Raw genomic sequence first — 9,899 nt, forward strand, 5'->3', positions numbered from 1 at the left:
ATTGTTGACACACGCTATAAAATTCAAATTACTGTATTTTGGCGGCCGACCAAGAGTTAATGATGAAAAAGTTCAGGTGAAGAAACGTTAGTACTAAAGAGCAATGCATGAAGTAAGGTTAACCCTTGAGAATTAACGAATTAACAGCAGTTATGTTGAAGTTGACAGGATACATAATAACTATAAATAACTGTCCCGTAAGAGTAAATACTGGGTAACGTTAGGTATTGAAGAAATGATTTATGAGGACGGATGCAAGAAATTCGGGACGCAGCACATGTGAGACGTCACGTTTCAAACTCTCTAACAAGGGAACATGTGCTCTATGGTAGTGTCTGCTTTGTGTGTAGAAAAGTTCTCACGCAGTTTTCAACAGGTGTGTAAATATGTTCTTACCTTCGTTGTAAAATCGTTGAATCCGGATGTTTAATAACCGTTAGTAATTTGCATAAACATGCTCACACAACGCGCTTTGGCGCTCAGCCAATAATAACAACTTATCGTGTTTCAAGTATCTCATTTTATATCAAATGAATTATATATATATATATATATATATATATATATATATATATATATATATATATATATATATATATATATATATATATATATATATATATATAAGCATGAGAATTTAGTGCATCATTGATGATTCATATATCAACAGATTGTATGCATAAATTAAATTTAAGATGAAATTTTAACGTATTTGTTTTTTTTTTTTGGTTTAAGAGTCTAATATGAATATTTATGCATATGATATATTTTAAAAAATCTGCCAGATAAATCTGCTAGGAAGACGACAATAATTTGGTCCCATTCTTTAATTACAACATTGCACTTGCTTGCTGTATCCCACATGACATCATATATGCATGAAATAGATGTCTTTCAAGTCATTTATGAAAATCTCCAGGGAAAGATGTCTTTGTATAATACAAGAATATGTTTTAGACGTGCAGCCAAACCCTCAAGGTTATCAAGTTACTCTTTTGAAATGAGTCAATGGAATAGTGTGAAAATAATCAGCATTTCAAACAGCGGCAAACAATATGAACACACCAACAGTGCTCATTTTGATAAAAGAAAACACCTCCTTTTACACACCCTTTATCCTCCTGGGAATCAAAATACATGGGGTTAATGAATTTTCTAATTGAAAAAAAAAAAACTCAGCAAAGTGGCTGAATATTGAGGAACCATATGCATTTTACATATGTTAATGTACTACTAGGTTAAACATAGTAATTTTGAATTGCAGTGTCTATTTTCCTGCATACTTTTTAAAAGTGACTGCTAAACACAAAAGATTACCAAAAGATTCAGTTATTCAGAGCTTCTGTGTGATAAATGCATCATCCTGGCCTGTCCTGAAATCAGCTTCATCACCCATTTCTTCTTCTTGGGAAGTCTTTAAAGCCACCATGTTACGACGCCAGTTGTATCAGCTGGCAAAATTACTGGCAGAACAACCTTTAAGATTGCAGTCAGCATAGCAGCCAAGAAGCGAGCAACTGATCATCGCAGCATGACTCAGTTACACAGCATTTATCTTTATCAGACTGTGCATTTGCCTTAGTCATATCAGCAAATCTCAGGTTACTCATCCCAGCTGAATCATCGAGGTCTCGGTTTTAATCTGAATGCTATTGAACTGGTGTAAACCTTCCCGATTTTTATCCAATCCTTAAGAGCCACGGCACCACCAACGCTCTTCGGGGAGCCTGTGAGAAACACAGGGGCGTTCAAATGCCAGGCGTGTACACCTGCGCCCCGTGAGGTGATGCTTCGCGGCAGGGGACCCCTGAGGAGAACCCGAGCCTTTTCCCTCTGACTCATTAGACCTCTCCTCTCTTCTGTCACGCCTACGCGGCAGTGTCATCTCTCCCTCCATCCCATCTCTGCTTTGGAGTGGGATGCCTCATCCTGAGACAGACCCCCGGCCCTTTTCACTACTTCATTGCTTACCGAGGGGCCATGGAGATCTCCATTACAGCCTCCTGCTCAGAGATGCGGCTATTGGGAGGCGGCGGAGAAGGCCTTTCACAGGAGTATTACAGAACAGCGTCGGGCTCTGATAAGCCTCCGGTTACAGCCTCCAGGGACCCGACTCGTCCATCTCCGCTCCCCACCTGGGGGCGAGCGCTTTCTCTCGCGGTTGCAGAAAGGGCTTTGTAAAAGGGCAAAAAGCTCGCAACACAACTCTATTGGTAGAGGCTTTTAGTAACCCTAAACCACATGACCTGTGACTAAGGTCCTGTGCCGATTCCCACCACCGAGAAAAAACACACAATTTAAATTCATAAAGACCTTTGTCACACATTGAAAAGCCCTTTTTTTTGTTAATGTGCATACTGTCACAGGAGAGGCTGGCATTCAGGGGGACAGGCTTATAGTGTCATCTGCCTGGGCTCTCAACCAGCGTACCAACCCACACAAACGGCGCTAATGCGATGTGAGGGGGCCGCCGAGAAGGGCAGAGGCGACCAAGCCATATACTGTTATGCAAAAACGCTGCCATTTTTATCCTTATTATGCATTCTGCAGTCTGGGTTCAAGATTTAAGAGACGGCAGAGTTTATTGTAGAACAATGAAGCCCATGCATATTTGCTCAGCGGGAGCTGCCCACACAAGCACGGCAGGAAAAAATGGCTGTTCATATATCTTTAACTTTCACAAACAAACAAGCTCAAATTATTAGTTTTGATGCTACTTCTAACTAAACCCTTAGACCGCCATTATGTTTAACATTATTTTTTTCTTCTGTAATTGTTTTTTAGTGAACAATATTACTGAATCAACAAGAATTTATTATCCTACATGGGTGTTTAAAGGGCCTGGAGAATTTATGCACAGCAGGTTTAGATTAGGCACCATGCCCTGCAAACAAGCATGCACTGGCCCTTTACGGGCCCACTGAAGGCTAGCTTAAGGGCCCCCAGCGGGCTGCCAGTGCAGGGCCTCTGAGATTTCACTCATTTGCTGGATGGGCAACCCTCACCACACTTTTAGGCCCTGTCCACACAAATGCGGCTTTTTCTATAGAGTTTGGCCATTCTTCCACATGCAAAAACAGCACCAGGTCAATGAAACCGAAAATATTTGAAAACGATTTTCAAAAACTCTGGTTGCAGTGTTATCATGTAGACAGCGTGACCGGAGATTTTGGCTTTTGACGTCAGAGACTGCACTGTTTTTATCCCAACCTACTGGAAAAATTTTCGGGCTTCTGATTGGCCAACATAGCTTTACGGTTGAGATTATATCGCCACCTGTTAGCTTGGCATGCTCTTGACAGCGCTTCATAGCATGCTTTTGTGTTTTCATGTGGACTGACATTTTTTTTTTTAAAGTGAAGGAAAACCTCAGTTTATAAAGATACCCGTGTATGTGTGGACATGGCCTTAATCTATAACAAGGGTGCCCAGCTCTGGTCCTGATCAAACTCACCTGAACCAACTAATTAGGAATCCAAAGGAGCACTTGATAATTACAGACAGGTTTGTTTAATCGGTGTTTGAACTGAACTCTGTGGGAAGGTAGATCTCCAGGAACAGGATGCACCCCTGATCTATAACAGTACATCTGTTTCACTTTAAATATTTTTCAACTACTATAACCTTATAAGTCTTTAAGGAAATCCATTATTATACATCTGAAATGGATGCAGTCACCACATAACTAATGTCTATATTGTCAATATGTACAGTAGTCAAAGGGATTTTACAAATCAATGGATTTATTAAATACAAAATAGAAACCATTCAATTCAGGTTAATACAGCTACATATAGCCAAAAATGTAAATGCACAAAAGAAAGCAAACAAAGCAATGTAAGATTATATGATTTTGTAATGTGAAAGTTGAGTGCAAAAGTCTCATCAGACACTGTCCATAGCTGAAGTTTACTGATAGCAAATGAACAGTCCAACCTCTTGTAATGAAAGCAAGCCACAGCACTCAAACATCAATAAAGAGTCCTTCTAAATTGCATATAAATACACTGTCTTAAACTCTTAGCATCAATCCAAACAAAGGTCATGTATGCATATATGTACCATCTCTGCAAAAAACAAAAAATATCAACGATGTGCACATTTAAATAGAGAAAAGAAAAGAAACTCTTTTAGACTGGACTTGAAATTACATTTCCCAAACAGGACACAGCACATATTTTCAGCTGATGAGCCATGTTGGCTACTGCTGCTTGCTATTGCTAACTCTCTCTAACACATGGCTTTAATTGACGAAACCTGAAACACTCTAGCATCCCTAGTGGTAAGGAAGAAAACTGCCCACAAAATTGACTACAGTCCCCCTGTAGTCAAAAATGTTATCCTTTAAAACTCATAATTGATCATCAAAATGAGATATTCAAAAAAATGAATAATTATTGTGAAAATAAATTTTCTCATGCCTTAAAATAGCTTAAATGCAACTCTAAACCCTTGCGTCGTTTACTATATGTTGATCTATGAATACTCAAATTAGCCCCGCCTCCACTCAGTTACACAGCCAGCACCTCAGCCAGGTGTGTCTGACTCTGGGTTACTTTTACACTGCTGCCGTGGGTTATTAGGCATACTAGAAACAAATCTAAACTCTGCAGGACACTGGCCCTCCAGGACCAAGTTTGGACACCCTTGCACTAGACCCTCTGTTTTGCAGCAAGCACAGTTAATGATATGCTAAGGATATAGGATCCCTTGACAGGATTGTTTGTTCAATTTTGTGAGGTAGCAAAAAAAAAAAAAAAAAAAAGGCTGTTTCAATCCTTATTTCTCTGACTGCCTTAAGGAGAAAACACTCAGCAATGGTGTTGATAAATGGATTGGCACATGGTTTGTCGTGTTGGAAAAGTTGCTGCTTAAGTTTTTATAATAGCAATTTGCTTATACTCCAGAATGTTATGAAGAGTGATCAGATGAATTGCATAGTCCTTCTTTGCCATGAAAATTAACTTAATCCCAAAAAGACCTTTCCCCTGCATTTTATTGCTGTCATTAAAGGACCTGCTGAGATCATTTCAGTAATCGTCTTGTTAACTCAGGTGAGAATGTTGACGAGCACAAGGCTGGAGATCATTATGTCAGGCTGATTGGGTTAGAATGGCAGACTTGACATGTTAAAAGGAGGGTGATGCTTGAAATCATTGTTCTTCCATTGTTAACCATGGTGACCTGCAAAGAAACGCGTGCAGCCATCATTGCGTTGCATAAAAATGGCTTCACAGGCAAGGATATTGTGGCTACTAAGATTGCACCTAAATCAACAATTTATAGTATCATCAAGAACTTCAAGGAAAGAAGTTAAATTCTTGTAAAGAAGGCTTCAGGGCGTCCAAGAAAGTCCAGCAAGCGCCAGGATCGTCTCCTAAAGAGGATTCAGCTGCGGGATCGGAGTGCCACCAGTGCAGAGCTTGCTCAGGAATGGCAGCAGGCAGGTGTGAGCGCATCTGCACGCACAGTGAGGCCAAGACTTTTGGAAGATGGCCTGGTGTCAAGAAGGGCAGCAAAGAAGCCACTTCTCTCCAAAAAAAACATCAGGGACAGATTGATCTTCTGCAGAAAGTATAGTGAATGGACTGCTGAGGACTGGGGCAACGTCATATTCTCCGATGAAGCCCCTTTCCGATTGTTTGGGGCATCTGGAAAAAGGCTTGTCCGGAGAAGAAAAGGTGAGCGCTACCATCAGTCCTGTGTCATGCCAACACAGTAAAGTATCCTGACACCATTCATGTGTGGGGTTGCTTCTCATCCAAGGGAGTGGGCTCACTCACAATTCTGCCCAAAAACACAGCCATGAATAAAGAATGGTACCAAAACACCCTCCAACCGCAACTTCTTCCAACAATCCAACAACAGTTTGGTGAAGAACAATGCATTTTCCAGCACGAAGGAGCACCATGCCATAAGGCAAAAGTGATAACTAAGGGGCTCGGGGACCAGAATGTTGAAATTTTGGGTCCATGTCCTGGAAACTCCCCAGATCTTAATCCCATTGAGAACTTGTGGTCAATCCTCAAGAGGCGGGTGGACAAACTAAAACCCACTAATTCTGACAAACTCCAAGAAGTGATTATGAAAGAATGGGTTGCTATCAGTCAGGATTTGGCCCAGAAGTTGATTGAGAGCATGCCCAGTCGAATTGCAGAGGTCCTGAAAAAGAAGGGCCAACACTGCAAATACTGACTCTTTGCATAAATGTCATGTAATTGTCGATAAAAGCCTTTGAAACGTATGAAGTGCTTGTAATTATATTTCAGTACATCACAGAAACAACTGAAACAAAGATCTAAAAGCAGTTTAGCAGCAAACCTTTTGAAAACTAATATTTATGTAATTCTCAAAACTTTTGGCCACGACTGTACATAAATAAACAACATAAAAAGCTTCATTTTCACCACAGGGGGACTTAACAGGCTCATGTCTGGTCATCATTGGATTAATGTGGGCAGTCCCATAGTGTGGGCGGTTGCTTACAGAGTGCCTGCGGTGAGCCAAAATCATTGGTCCTCACCTGGGCAAGCCCGCATTGGGCCTGTTTAGGTTTGGTGTTGGCTGGACCTACAGTAGCCCACTGTGCCTGCAAAAAGCCAGCATGGGCCCCACATTTGCAAGTGAGATGGCTGATGGTAAAACAGCTAAAATGCCTCATCCTTCTTGTTAGCTCAAGAGTTGGGCCTACCTTTTACAAATCCCTGATGGTATAGTGTAGTGTGTTTTTACTCCACAGGCTTGCATTTGGTCCCATAAACAGACTAATCAATTGTCCCTTCGCAAAGAGTTTGATTGACAGGCAGTCTGACCAATCATAATGCCTTATCTGCTATTTTGTCTGACAAACAAACCAGGCAGGAGAGTAGATTAACGTTGTGGAACTGAACTTGAAAAATGTTGTGTATTGATGTCTTTCTGCTGTTGAAACAAAATATCTTCTGATGTTCATTCGTGTTTATTTCATGCTATAATTAGTAAAGAGGAAGAGATTGGTTCACGTGTTGCTTAAACTGAGACACAACAACGATCTGTCACGACATGTTAAGGAGCAACAGAACTGTTTATTGTTTGAATTTTTTACAAAATGACAAAATTTGAGTGCTGAGACTTTGTTCCATACCAAAAGTCACCTGCTTTGTCTTGTCTGTCGGCATGTTGTTGATGTCCTCTTTGCTCCACAAAGTATTTTTCAGTGCGTGAGAACTTGATGTGTGGCATGAGAGCACCATGGCTTGTCGGACATAGCAACAGTAACTAAGGTGGGTGGGTCTTTGCGAAGGGTCAACTGGGGTATTCAAGTAAAATCACAAAAAGGGATAGTTTGCCTAAAAATTTATATTCACCCTCATGCCATTCTTAACCAGTGTGTCCACTGTTTTTGTCCATACAGAAATTCAGTGGGATCCGAAACAAAAGCAGGTTTCGAATGACATGAAGTAAATGATGACAGAACTTTCATTTTTGAAAAGAACTATCCTTTTAAGAACATTCATATGACATCAGTTTTGTTTTGAATACGTTCTTTAGGTAATTTTTCAGTTTTTGTGCTTTTTTCAGCATTTTACTGTGGAGCTTGATCACACTGGACATATAAAAGAAAAACAGAATATTTAAGTACTAAAAGCAGTGTTTGTTAATATAATTTTATAGTTTTTAAAATAATTTTAACATTATGGATATTCCTGGTAATAGCTTTTGTAAAAAGCCTCACATTAATTACATTCCATTTGTACGGTTTCATTTAACAGGAAAGAGAATGGTTTCATTAAATGAAATTTGAACTCTTAACCTGCTCAGTACGTGTGATTGTGGCATGTCATTTCCTAGTAAATGGAAAGAAAAGGTGTTTGAACCCATCGAATAACAACAAACAATTTTACACACTCTTAAAGGAACAATTCAAAAAAAAAAAAAAAATTACATTCTTATTTCCTCACCCTCATGTTGTTGCAAACCCAAGTTTTTATTTCTTCTCTTCTGTGAGACAGAAATATCCTGGTCAGTTTCTTCAGTATAATAAAAGTGAAGTTGAATCATAAAAGTGGTCTGTTTGAATCAGTATCTATTTTTCAAGTCTTTTGAAGTATAGTCTTTATTCACGCTCAGTCTCATGTGACTTGTAAAACACTGCAACCGGATCACTGATTGAGTGAGCTGAACTTGTCTACTTTAGAATGAACCTTAAAGGATTCAGAATTAACCGTTTCACTGAAGAAAAAAAAAACTCTCAAAAATTTATGACGGGCTACTTCTCTCATGAACTTTCATGAACTATAATGGATGTCAAAGGCATTCAGTCAATACTTCCTTCTGCAAAAAGAAAGTCATTTGGGTTTGGATGAGGGTGATGATGAGTGAACTGTCCTTTTAAATGCATCAGTACATATTAAAAGGAAGTAAAAAAAAAAAAAGTAAAGAAAAAGTTCAAAGTTCAAACCCAGACAGCTCAACTGTCAATATCATGGTTTTATTAGTCGTAATGAAAAGCCAACCCAAGCCTCAGTGATAAATGTACTTTATTTACATCTCATACATATATTTGCATATATTCTTATAAAATACAGAATACAGTAGACTGTCACCCAGTCAATGACTGGGCCACAATTCCTTGTTTACTTTTGGCACCCTGACTGGCTTCCTGACTAGCTATGTTCTGCAGTCTGTATTACAAATATGATGCAGGATCAAATGGCGGCAGTTGGGATGTGCCAAATCTGAAAAATCCTGGTATGGTTCCCTTGTAAGTCCCTCTCATCTCAGCATCGCAAATCGGAGCAACAGTGCCTTCCCAGTACTTTCAGGGAAGTGGTGGGAATTTCACTGGCTGGCTCATGTGGTCTGTGGTTTGTGTTTTTTTGGGGGGGAGTCTAGCTCACTTTTTCAGTTTCACACACACAAACTCATACAACATTTAGGAATGTTCCACTTAGGAAGATTTCTATGGTGCAGATTATCTGTCACAATTACTTATTGACTCTCTACATGGAACCTTATCAGAGCACCAACAAACACACCAAAGGAAGCTTCATCACCCTCTAGACAAGCTAAAACTTCTTCAGTTCACTGAGGTTCCTGAATCAATTTGAGTGTAAAAATTAATTTAGCATGTTTATCATCTGTGACCTCATGTTGTTACATTACCAGCGCTGACCTGAACTAAACTGAAATGGTCTGGAGTGGATTAGAGGAAATCTGTGATATAAAAAGCAAATACTTACACTGATATGCCCCACCAAGAGCTTCAGAATGACTCAGATTGTCAGATTAACTGCATGAAAATCGTTGGAACACTACAATGTGAGACGTTTCCATTGCGGCCAATGTTAATACGAGTTTTTGTAAACATCCACCTTAAAGGGATACTCCACCCCAAAATGAAAATTTTGTCATTAATCACTTACCCCCATGTTGTTCCAAACCCGTAAAAGCTTTCTTTGTATTTGGAACACAGTTTAAGATATTTTGGATGAATAAATTACAGAATAGTCCATCTGCCATCAGTGGTTCAACCGTAACATTATGAAGCGACGAGAATACTTTTTGTATGTGAAGAAAAAAAAATTGTCTCCTCTGTGTCAGATGGACTATTCTGACAATGTCTTTCATGCTTTTCTGGACCTTGACAGTGTATTTTACCTGCAGTTAATGGAACAGTCACAAGCTTCCCGGTTTTCATCCAAAATATCTTAAATTGTATTCTGAAGATGAACAAAGCATTTACGGATTTGGAACTGCATGGAGGTAAGTGATTAATGACAAAATTTTCAATTTGGGGTGGAGTATCCTTTAACCAGTACAAGACAGTACACACCAAATGTCACCTTCACATCTTAAACAATGTACATGCTATAACTAAGAAAACGAAGACTTGGCAGACAACAAGTTATTCCCCACAG

The sequence above is a fragment of the Carassius carassius genome, chromosome 50 (genome assembly GCF_963082965.1).
Source record: "Carassius carassius chromosome 50, fCarCar2.1, whole genome shotgun sequence".
Classification (NCBI taxonomy): domain Eukaryota; kingdom Metazoa; phylum Chordata; class Actinopteri; order Cypriniformes; family Cyprinidae; genus Carassius; species Carassius carassius.